Raw genomic sequence first — 12041 nt, 5'->3', positions numbered from 1 at the left:
TGACTGAATGAAATGTTGCTGATGCAAATGACACGTCAACCCACATGTAGATTTCTGCTTTTATTAGAAAGATAATCAGAAGCTTTATTCTCCATGGAAATAATTACCAGATTTGTGCAATTTAAACAAGTTGCCACAAGCTGATTCCTTTAAAAAAAAACACAACAAAAAAAGCGTACATGTGGCAGGGAGCAGACAAATCTGTTTCTGTTTCTTTTATTCAAATCCGTCTGAGCCTTGTATCAACACTCTCACCAGAATGACCTGGACCATATCTCCACTCTTACTTCCTTTTATGCTGCTTACTGTTTCCTATTTCCTCTCCTCATTCAAATGACACAGATCTGAACCATATCAGTAGAACATCCAGACTATTTATTGTTCCAAAGAACTCTGACCTAGATGAGAGATTAAAAACTTGCCCTGAGTACTTGTTCCTTAGTAATGGTCGTTTCTTGTTTCACATGTGGCTTTTGTTAAAATTCTTGCAATCACTATTTTTCAATAGCAGCAACATGTCTGCACAAGTTACACTTCGTGTTTGTGAATGTAAAAGTGATCAACCCACAGAGAAGTCACACTTCAGTGCCACTCTCCACTTTATTATCCAGATGACCTCCAGTAAAAAAAATTCCCACCCTTGTATCCTTAGTAATCCCACATGTGAACATGACTTTGGCCCTCCTAACCACCAACTCCTAGCTGGAAGTCATCATTACTGGCCTTTACCCTAGAAGGAAGCCACTGAGTAAGAGGTGCTTATGCATGCACATAAAAGTTCCATGAATAACTGTATCTTTCTTATGTTATTTATCGTTTTGCCAACGTGAACATGGGACCTCCGCATGTGGCTGTGAGATGATTAACAGAACAAGGGAGAAGGCAAAACATTTCAATGACAAAAACTGAAGTTATTGTCTGCCAACCATGTGTTTCTAGCATGAAATATTTAACGACTGAACCGTCCCCTGCCTTTAAACATTAAATTCTGAGACGCAAAAGCGATTTTTTTTTGTTTAATGGGCCACAAACCAAGGCGTCTGTGAATCACTGCTCTGTCGCACAACAAACAGCAGGAGAGTCTCGTCTCGTCTTCGTGCCGCTTATCTGGGGTTGGGTCGCGCCGCGGGGGCAGCAGCCTAAGCAGGGAAGCCCAGACTTCCCTCTCCCCAGCCACATTTGCCAACTCTGCGGGGGGGGATCCCGAGGCGTTCCCAGGCCAGCCGAGAGATATAATCCCTCCAGCATGTCCTGGGTCTTCCCCGGGGTCTCCTCCCAGAGGGACGTGCCTGGAACACCTCACCAGGGAGGCGTCCAGGAGGCATCCTAACCAGATGCCCGAACCACCTCAACTGGTTCCTCTCGATGCGGAGGAGCAGCGGCTCTACTCTGAGCCCCTCCCGGATGACTGAGCTCCTCACCCTATCTCTAAGGGAGAGCCCGGCCACCCTGCGGAGGAAACTCATTTCAGCCGCCTGTATACGAGATCTCGTTCTTTCGGTCACGACCCACAGCTCATGACCATAGGTGAGGGTAGGAACATAGATCGACTGATAAATCGAGAGCTTCGCCTTCTGGCTCAGCTCCTTCTTCACCACGACAGACCGGCGCAGAGCCCGCATTACTGCAGACGCCGCACCGATCCGTCTGTCGATCTCACGCTCCATCCTTCCCTCACTCGTGAACAAGACCCCGAGATATTTAAACTTCTCCACTTGAGGCAGGACCTGACTCCCGACCCGGAGAGGGCAATCCACCCTATTCCGGCTGAGGACCATGGTCTCAGATTTGGAGGTGCTGATTCTCATCCCAGCCGCTTCACACTCGGCCGCGAATCGCTCAAGCGAGAGCTGGAGATCACGACCAGATGACGCCAACAGGACCACGTCATCTGCAAAAAGCAGGGACCCAATCCTGAGGCCACCGAGCCGGATCCCCTCAACACCTCGGCTGCGCTTAGAAATTCTGTCCATATAAGTTATGAACAGAATCGGTGATAAATGGCAGCCTTGGCGGAGTCCAACCCTCACTGGAAACGAATCCGACTTACTACTGGCAATGTGGACCAAGTTCTGACATTTGTCGTGCAGGGACCGGACAGCTCGCACAAGGGGGTCCGGTACCTCATACTACCGGAGTACCCCCAACAGGAGCCCCCGGGGGACACGGTCGAACGCCTTCTCCAGGTCCACAAAGCACATGTAGACTGGTTGGGCAAACTCCCATAACCCCTCCAGGACCCCAAAGAGGGTATAGAGCTGGTCCACTGTTCCGCGGCCAGGACGAAAACCGCACTGCTCCTCCTCAATCCGAGACTCAACTATCCGGCGGACCCTCCTCTCCAGGACCCCTGAATCGACCTTACCAGGGAGGCTGAGGAGTGTGATTCCCCTGTAATTGGAACACACCCTCCAGTCCCCCTTCTTAAAAAGGGGGACCACCACCCCAGTCTGCCAATCCAGCGGCACTGCCCCCGATGTCCACGCGATGCTGCAGAGGCGTGTCAGCCAGGACAGCCCCACAGCATCCAGAGCCTTAAGGAACTCTGGGTGGATCTCGTCCACCCCCGGGGCCTCGCCGCCAAGGAGTTTTTTGACCGCCTCAGCGACTTCAGCCCCAGAGATAAGAGAGTCCACCCCTGAGTCCCCCAGCTCTGCTTCCTCATCGGAAGCAGGGTAGGATTGGTAGGATTGAGGAGGTCTTCGAAGTACTCCCTCCACCGACCCACAACGTCCCGAGTTGAGGTCAGCAGCTCCCCATCTCCACTGTACACAGTGTCGATGGAGCACTGCTTCCCCCTCCTGAGCCGCCGGATGGTGGACCAGAATCGCCTCGAAGCCATCCAGAAGTCTTTCTCCATGGCCTCGCCGAACTCCTCCCATGCCCGAGTTTTTGCCTTGGCGACAGCCGAAGCCGCATGCCGCTTAGCTTGTCGGTACCCATCAGCTGCCTCCAGAGTCCCACAGGCCAAGAAGGCCTGATAGGACTCCATCTTCAGCTTGACGGCATCCCTCACTGCTGGTGTCCATCAACGAGTCCTGGGATTACCGGCACGACAGGCACCAACGACCTTACGGCCACAGCCATGGCAGACTGACCCAGCAAACCACATGGGTTTCATTAGAGTGGTAAGGATGGCAGCATTTATTGTGGAACTGGGAGGCAGAGAACATGGGAGGCTGAAGATTAGAGAAGAAGAGATACCTGAAAGAAAGAATAGTGACAATTTACAGGAATAAAATCTATGTATAGAGAAAATATGAATTAATGACCCACCTACGCACAGTGTCGCCCTAACTTGGATTATTTACAGACGTTAAGTTCTTGCAGACTGTGTGCTTGTGTGTATGACTCAAGCAGAATATCAGTACAAGAGACTAATCTGGTTATTGATGCAGTTGAACCTAGACGCCTGTATTACTCACACTCTGCTCCTTTTGTCCATCAGAGCCTCCTCCTTCCCCCTCCACCTCCTAAAATCCCTCCTTCCTCCCCCTCATGTCTTTGTGGTTCTAATTATCATGTTCCTTTGTTAAGAGTTGTTCTGGTCTGGACAGCGGGAGAGCAAGAGCCAAAGCTCAATTAGTAAGGAGGAGAGGTGAAGGTGTATATTAATACAGAACAGAAATTCTATAAAAATAACCTTAAATCTAGACATGTTCACACATGTAATTTTATTCAAAGTTGCTTCTTTTTTTTCATGTCATTGCCACCTACAGTTTTAATGAGCACATGGGTCACTCTTGGGTGCAACATGACCACAGAACTGTAAAGCCACTTTGTATGGCCTGAATGACACTGAATTACTCAACAGCAGACAGGAAAGCAAAGGACAACAGAAGGGAGGAGAAGAAGGAGGTCAACATGCAAAGAAAGGAGATAGAGGAAAGTTGGGTAAAGTACAGTGAGGTGAAGTGGATGGGAAAGCTGAGAAGGAAAACAAAAGCTGGTTCCCATACTTTCACTGCTTTTCACCTAATTTTATGTCGGTGTATTTTGTTTTCCGAAAAACCTAACAAGTTCAATAAAGTGCAGCCGTCTCTGGGTTGTTCCCCCCCTCCTTCTTCTTGCATCCTCGCCCTCCACCCTCATGCTGCCTCTCACTCTGCGCTCATTCTTTTATTCCCCTGCAGCCTTTCCTCCTCGACCCGAGTCAACAATTGTTGTGTGTTTTTGCTTTTTCCTCAACCGTGATTGTGTCAGCAGTCTGCGTGCGTTCAGAAATGGTGTTTGTGCATGTAAGCATTTGCTCTTACTTGACTAGAAGCACAAGTGCAATGAATATTTGTGCTTGCATGACCCTATTGTGATGTCATTGATTTGGAAATACTAAGGTTAAATACTTGGAATAGATTTAAATCTCTGGTCATTGCTGTTAGATGTATGTAAAATGTGACCCTGAAGTCTGCAGCACAACCTGACAATGAGGTATCAAATCTGTGTGTTCAATTGTTTTTCTGTAGCAAGAGGCTCTCATATGGTCCTGCTGTGCCTCTGGGCAGAAGAGAGAAAAATGGCATTAAGTTTAAGTGGTCCTGTGATTTCTTCATGATCTTATGACTTTGCCCAAGGCCTTTGAGAAACTGAAAGACAAACAGATACATTAGGGAGCTGAGTTATAAACTTAAAATCGCTTGTATGCCTTTTCCTTCTCAACTAAATCATAGCACAGGAAATTAAACAAAAAAAAAAAAGGCAATGCTTTAGAGGACTGAAGCTCAGGGGCTGCATTTTTCTATAAAAGAAAGAAACTTGTTACTACAGCAATTCATAAAGAGAATATTCTTTGAAAAAATATTTTATTTTATTTTATTTTATTTTATTTTATTTTATTTTATTTTATCTTTTTCTACACATCTATCCATCCATTTTCTTCACTGCCTGTTCCAATTAAGGGTCCTACGGGGAAGTTGGAGCCTAACCCAGCAATCAGCAGGCAGGGCCCGGGGTTACACCCTGGACAGGTGACCAGTCCATCACAGGGGGAACAAATAGAGACAAACAACCGTTCATGCTCACATTTATTCCTAGGGTGATCAATTTTTTACCTTATGATGCATGTCTTTGGATAGATTCAATTTTTTTGTGTTTTTTATTTTTTGTCAATCTATCAAAATTTAATGATGATGATAATATTATATCTATGGAGGTATTCTGCACTCCTGTGTCCTTCCAGCTGAAATCTTCAAGCCTTTTCAGGCTAGATGGGGTCTTTCCACAGACTCTCTCTCTGGTTGAGACCTTATAGTTGTGCTGAAGTCATTCCTGTGTTTTTTTATGATTCCAAGATTATTGTGTTAATCCTGTGATCTTGAACACTCTGGGAAAGCTTCGTTAACATAATTGCTGTAAATTGTTTATGCTTTTGTGACAGAAAGCCATGCCCACAGAATGATGCTGCCTTTACTGTGTTTAACTGTTGGAATAGTAGTAATACTGTGGTGTTTAGGGCCTGACTTCCTCCACACATTGTTGGGAATTGCAGCCAAACAATTCAGTCTTTGTCTTATCAAACCAGATGATGTTGGTACCAACAGTCTGAGAGTTGTTTAGAGCCCTTTTAGCAAATTCTCAGCAGACTGTCATGTGTCTTTTAATGTAGAAAAGCTTTTATCTGGTCAATTTTCCCATAAAAGTCCGATTGGTGGGTTGCTGCACTGATTCTTCTGCAAGTTTATCCCATCTCCAAGAACTCCATGTATAATGATGGTTTCTCAGGCCTGATTGCTCAGTTTAGCTGAGTGGTTAAAGCTTCACAGAGCAATGTACTATTCAAGTGGAAATTTTCTTCCAGATTCTTTTGCCAGATCTGCTAAAGACCTACAAGAATGTATCTTCTCTTCATGATATGGTTTCACTCTGAGAAAAACTACCAACTGTAAAATCTGACATAGAGGAGTGTATCTCTGTGATAACATCCCATTCATTCAGTTTAGTGGCTGATGCAGCATAACTTCATGTTTTTCATGACAAAGGGTCTGAATAGTTTTGTTTTTTTTAAATTAAGCAGTCAAATCAAAAGTGAAATTCATACACAGAATGTGCACAAGAAAGCAGTGCTGAAGCTTTGCTCTAGTAACAAACAGCTCTTCTGCCATCTAGAGATGATATGTAGGTGGTGCATGATTCTCCTCTCACATTAACTTTTTCAACTCTCTTGACTGAACTGTCCAGACATGTGCTACTTCATACACCTACTGCAACAAATCAAGCCATTGTTATTAGTGTTTACTTCTGTTTAGCGCATTCAGCTTTGCGTGACTGCAGGCTCATTCAAATCCCTGCAGGGACAGGTGAGGTCAGAACACCTGGAAGTTTGTTGAGAAAACCTGTGAGCCTCCACAAGAACCAGTTTTACTGTGAGACCTACTGAGAGACAGCAATGCTCCGTGCTGTAATCTATCCAAGACTGCATTGCACTTTAAAGTTTAGACATTTTTAAAGGTTAAAGTGGTAATATTATGTAGTATATTAGGACAGTTTTCACATATAAGTCTGCACATGAAGATACAAAGAGTGTAAACTGTGAAGTATTTCATGCATGCTGCATTTTGTGTATTGGAGAAGGAATACATAAAGTTGCAGGATTGTAGATCTCTAGGCTTAGGGACCCTTGTCTTAGCACATACTCATACTAAAGGTTGCCTATGTTGCTTCTGTTAAAAATCAACTTCTCTCTCGCCACAGTAATGCTAAATTTAGAGACAAGTGTGAATTTTTTCATTCAGCATTGGGTTACATTAATCTGTCAAGTATTTATCAGCTTATTGCCTCTCACATTAGCAGGTAACTTTAAGACTGTGGGCTTTGCCACGTTCAACAAATACAAGAATTTTTTAAAATGACAGTGATTTCACTAAATAAATTCCCAAACACTGAGTTGTGTTGCTCATTCCACAGAAGCATGATGTTTACAAGTTATACTTTGTCATAAAGCTGATGTAGTAATACATCACCAACTGACATAATTATAGTGTATAAATAAGCAGCCATGTTTGGGAAATTGGTTGCCATTAGAGTGTGATTCACTGAGAAAATCGGCAAGAGTTGAGGTGTGCTTCTTGCAGCAAAGTACAAGGGGAATATGATAAAAGCTTAACAGCTTCAGTGACAGCTGCACAAAATCTGATAAACTCCCTCCAAAGATGTCATGTGCTGCTGTTAGTTGGATTTTAAAAACTACAAGCTTTGAAATGTCTAAATGAATGAAATGGCATGACAAACAAAGGAGTTTTTTTCAGACTTCCCTATTCTATTTACATTTCTCATATTTGCTATGAACCAACTCTCTCCTCGCACTTTGTGGACCTCAGCAGATCAGCTAAAGTTTAACAAGTTGCCTTCATTAGCATCTACTAATATAGCACAAACATATTCAATATATAACCTGCCTGCAGTAGGTTTTAATATATACATTGTAGAAAAATGTTTTCCAGAGAATTGTCTCGTTACAACAGAGTGATGCCAAACTAGTGGATGCATCTTGTGAGAGAATGAGGTTTTTTTCCTTGGAGGCTTCAGATATTACCGCAAGAGTGAGACTGTGGAAATGAGAGACAAAGTGATGGATATTGTGTTTTTTGTTTGTTCACACCAAGATTTACACCCTTCATCAAGAGTGACTGTTGGAAAGACTGTGGATGAGGCGTGAGTGCCCTCTTTGGGTAAAGATGTGCAACTGCTTTATTCTGCATGCGGACCATTTCTTGCTAGAAGTAAAACTTAAGAGCAGTAAAAAGCACATGGAGAGCCAACTTTAAGGTGGACTTCTGGACAACCAAACATTTGAGTTGTGTGCGTCTGTGAGGACTTGTGAGTAAATATCTGTATTTCTGCCTAAAGAGGATCTTTTTTTTTTTTTACTTTTAATGTTATTTGGTTATTGTGCCATGTAAAACTGTTCATCTCCTCACCATGTGGCTTGTTCATGCTATTAAGCTAGCTAACCTTTATATTCCAGTTAACTGTTAGCTTTGGTGCTAATTTAATAGTGAGAGGTTATGTATAATGTGCACACAGCATGTGTGGTTTCTGATGTGTATCTATTCCTGGAAAGAATGGTCTTATATTATTTGTCTTTGATTTCTTTGTTATGGACCACATTACCATACTCATCCACCTCAGCCAGTCCCAGAACTCCACACCTGTAAGCCTGTTGTTTGCAATACTGTGCTGTTGCGTTGTTATGAGTGGAAGTAAAGATAGTTACCCTTCCAAGAGAATCATTTGTGTTCTGAGCAACACCCCAAGGTGAACATCAAACCTCCGTACCAACACCTGAATAGTCCTATGTGCATATCACAGTAATAGTGACTTTCTTACAAGTGACACCACCATCAACATAAAAATGATCTCAGCATGCAAGCCAACATGGAACATTCTGAGTCTAATTGATTGCATGTGTTGGATAGTTTAAGGGTTTAAAAACCTTGTGTTTCTTGTCTTCTACTCTACCCTGTCAGGCAGTGACACATTTAACACCGTGATTTAGGCTGTGTGCTCCAGAGCAAAAATATGGCAATGGCAAAATTATCACCGCCTTCCCAGAATAAAGAATCATTTGAAAAATTCTTGGATCCAATTGATGAGTTTTTTATTATTTCATTTCAGAGATTTTTCATCAAAATCTGTCCATAACTTTTTTTTAATTGTGTCGCCAACAGACAAACAGACAGACAAACCAGTGCCGCCAACTACATGACCTCAGTCTTGGTATAAAAAAAAAAAAAAAAAAAAAAAAAAAAGCTGTAAATGTGTTATAATAGTTTGAGCTTCATATTTACATTTTAAGAAAGGTAAATTATGCTTTTATGGTTTTTCCCCTTTTCTTTTGTTGCTGTAAGTATTCTCTTTCACAAATATGAACAAATTGAACTGCTTAAAACACTTCATTTTGGGGGTCTTAAAGGGCAGGAACTAAGACGGAGTATTAAAATGGAGACAACATGTGAAGCCGTATGTGAAATAAATGTGATTTCAGGCTTGTTTTGCTGTACCAACTTTTGCAATGCCCATTAAATGGTCTTGGACCGTTCCTGGTGCATAAATCAAGCAGTTAACTTCAATTTGTGGCCTTGCACAACATCATTTTACTTTAAAGAAACACATCAACACCAACAACTGGAATAAACGAATAAAGTCTTTTTTAAAAAACTTTGGATTTTGTACAACACAGATCTATTATTTTTTTTGTCTACACTAACTGTGGTTTCTTTGGCACAACAAACATGCAAAGAACAAATACTAAAAAGAGATAAACCCTAAAAGACAATTATTACATTAAGTAGTGAGACATAAAAATAAATCAGTGACTCTATTCACTATGTGAATACTTGGATACTTCTGTGAGAAAGAAGTTGAGAAATTTTTCTAATCAGCTAGAAGGACCTTATAAAAAAGAATTTATAAAAGTTCATATTCAATCCTTGTACAAAATATCATGTCTTGTTCTTCCAGAAATCTGTGACACTTTTGGGATAAGGGTCTATTCAAAGTCAAGTAAATCAATTCTATTTGAACACTGTATTTATACAAGTGTAAAATCAACCACTTATTGAATATTTCTGTTCCAAAGAAAAAGCCAGAGTAGTTGAAGCTAGGCACATATTAAAACTGGAACTTCAGTGACAATAATAAATCTTATGAATATGGAAACTGTTAATTTGGTTGATATGTTGCAAATGAGACTGATGTAATACTGCTTCAAAAGCAAATGCTGCAAATTGAATATTAGGACTAAAAGAGGGGTGTAAAAATGTCCTCGGACAAAAACTGCAGTCTCTTTTAGCCCCTAAAATTGTAATTAAAATCCTGTCAAAAGCTAAAAACAACAATAAGAAGAGCAAACAACAACCAGATCCACGACATTTTGAAGCTGGGAGTGTGATTTCTGCTCTCTGGGTCGTGGCAGCCTCTGGCATTGTTATGAGGTTTTAGATTTGTTGGGTTGCCCTCAAAGTGGACTGGCACACACTGATTCTCCAACACTTCACAGGCCAGGATCAGATGCTTGGTCTCCCTGTTGACCCTTCTGATCCCACAGGTTCCTGGTTCACTCCTCACCGTGACAAAGGTAAAAGGCTGCTCGCTGATGCACAGGTTATCCTTATACACCTTCCCTCCTCTGCTCGTGCACACAGCTTTCACCTTCTCCAGGTCATCTGGATCGAGAAACGACTGAGTTGGTCTGTTGCAGTCTCCAAAACTCTTTATGAACTTCTCCCATTCGTTCTGGTCAAGAGAATTCGGAGATTCAGAAGGGACATGGCGTTTGAGGAATGTTTTGTAGCCATTGTTCCATTTGGAGGGCTCGCAGGGAGCTTCATTTTTAGCACATATTTGTTGACCCAGTAGGATACAGACGGCAAGCGAGAGAAAAGCTCTGCAAGTGGCCATGATCCAGAAGTCCTGCAGTTTCATAAAAAGACAATCCAAACAGGCAACACACTTGACAACTTTTCAGCGCACAGCACTATTTTAAGGTATGTGAAACACAATCCAGTAAATAGGTTAGCAGAACCACAGCTGTGTTCCATGTGTAGTTTTTAAATATGAAAGAAGAAATTGATGTGAACAGCTGAACTTCCTTACCTTGTTTTGACCACAGCAGACGCTTTTCTGAGCGACGAAAGGTGTTTGTCCTTTCTACTGCCCTTTAGTTGCAGTTCCACGTTTCACTTTTCTGTGCATGGAAAACCTGGGAGTGGCCTGTGTATTGAGTAACTCTGTCCACATGGCTGTGCTCCAGAGCTGCACACACAGTGAAAATGGATTCATTTCTATTAATACATACTGGAGATCCAGTCAGAAGGTTTGTTTTTTTAAATCAATTTTTATTTTTTAGTATGAATAATATATGTGTTTAGAAGGTACCTTCATTGCTTCCTTTTCTTGGTTTATATTACTATTATGTTCTATTATGAATAATTTGTAATTTGATTTTTGTGACTCTTTGTGTCTTCCTTCTCAGTCAAGGCTTTAAAGATTATGTTTCAAATTTATGTCCAGAAAACTGATGTTCATAAATAAAGAACACATTTTATTCTAATTGGCAGAAATATTGTTTTACAGCTTACCACTGTCCATATTTTATGTTCATCTTCACAAGAATAAACATGAAATTAACATTTTATCTCTCCTAATTCTGATTAAAACTTTTATTTATGTCATAATAACTACAAGTCTTTAATAGTAAAAGGCAAAACATTTTCTCTGTTTTAATATCTGTTGGCTTTAATGGGTGAAATGGGTGAAATAGTGATAAAAAAAAAAAAAAGAAAAAACTAACCCATCAACTGCATATCGGATATTCAGTGTTTCTCTTCTGTTTCTTTCTTTAATGCAACAGAGGAGTAAAATCTTTACAAATGACAACATTGGCTCACAAGGAAAGAGCTGAAGTAGAAGATGTAAAAGAAATAGAGGGGGAGGAGAGCAGTAGTCCCATTATTCTGCAGTCTTCTGGCAGACGCTTTCATCCAAAGCAACTTACATATGAGAAGTGATCAACTAACATGCATGTCTTGTCAGTGGGAGGAAGCCCAGAACCCACGCAAACAAAATGCAAACTCCACACAGAAAGACCACTGTTCAAACCTCCCACCAGCCAAGGCTCAAACCAGCAACCTCCTTACTGTGAGGCTCCTGTGCTAACCACTACAACACCATGCAGCCTGCTTCATAGAGAAAGTGATGGAGTCATTAAGTGGGAATTAAAGTAGGAGTGATGGGATACCTTGTGCTTAAATTAAGGGGAATGTAATTCCATTATGGAAAGAAGAAATCAAAACATGTTTGACATTCAAGTGCTTTAATGTGGTGCTCATGTTGACAAGTTAGATACAAAATAATAACAATTAAGTAAGGATGATATGTAGCACCCCAAAATCCACTTTTCAACTGAATGAAAGGCATGTACATAAATATAACTCATCCATTTGCAACATAATCTGTTGATTTAAATTCAGATCCAAGAACAACTCGAATATGTTTCACCTGTTGTGTGCTTCCGTACCAAATTTCCTGTTTTCTTTTGATGTTTG

General features: G+C 41.6%; 1 long non-coding RNA gene across 1 annotated transcript; it reads right to left on the bottom strand.

The window, feature by feature from the left end:
* Nucleotides 1-8576: 8576 nt before the first annotated feature.
* On the bottom strand, nucleotides 8577-10730 carry LOC306755669. The gene is made up of 2 exons (XR_013771302.1): nucleotides 10591-10730; nucleotides 8577-10407 (listed from the first exon to the last, which is right to left on the bottom strand). It is a non-coding gene; the product is annotated as an uncharacterized lncRNA (long non-coding RNA).
* Nucleotides 10731-12041: the final 1311 nt, after the last annotated feature.

This window comes from Telmatherina bonti (genome assembly GCF_933228915.1).
Source record: "Telmatherina bonti genome assembly, chromosome: 5".
Lineage (NCBI taxonomy): Eukaryota > Metazoa > Chordata > Actinopteri > Atheriniformes > Telmatherinidae > Telmatherina > Telmatherina bonti.
The sequence above is the reverse complement of the archived record's forward strand: the minus strand, read 5'-3'. Positions and strand labels throughout refer to the sequence as shown.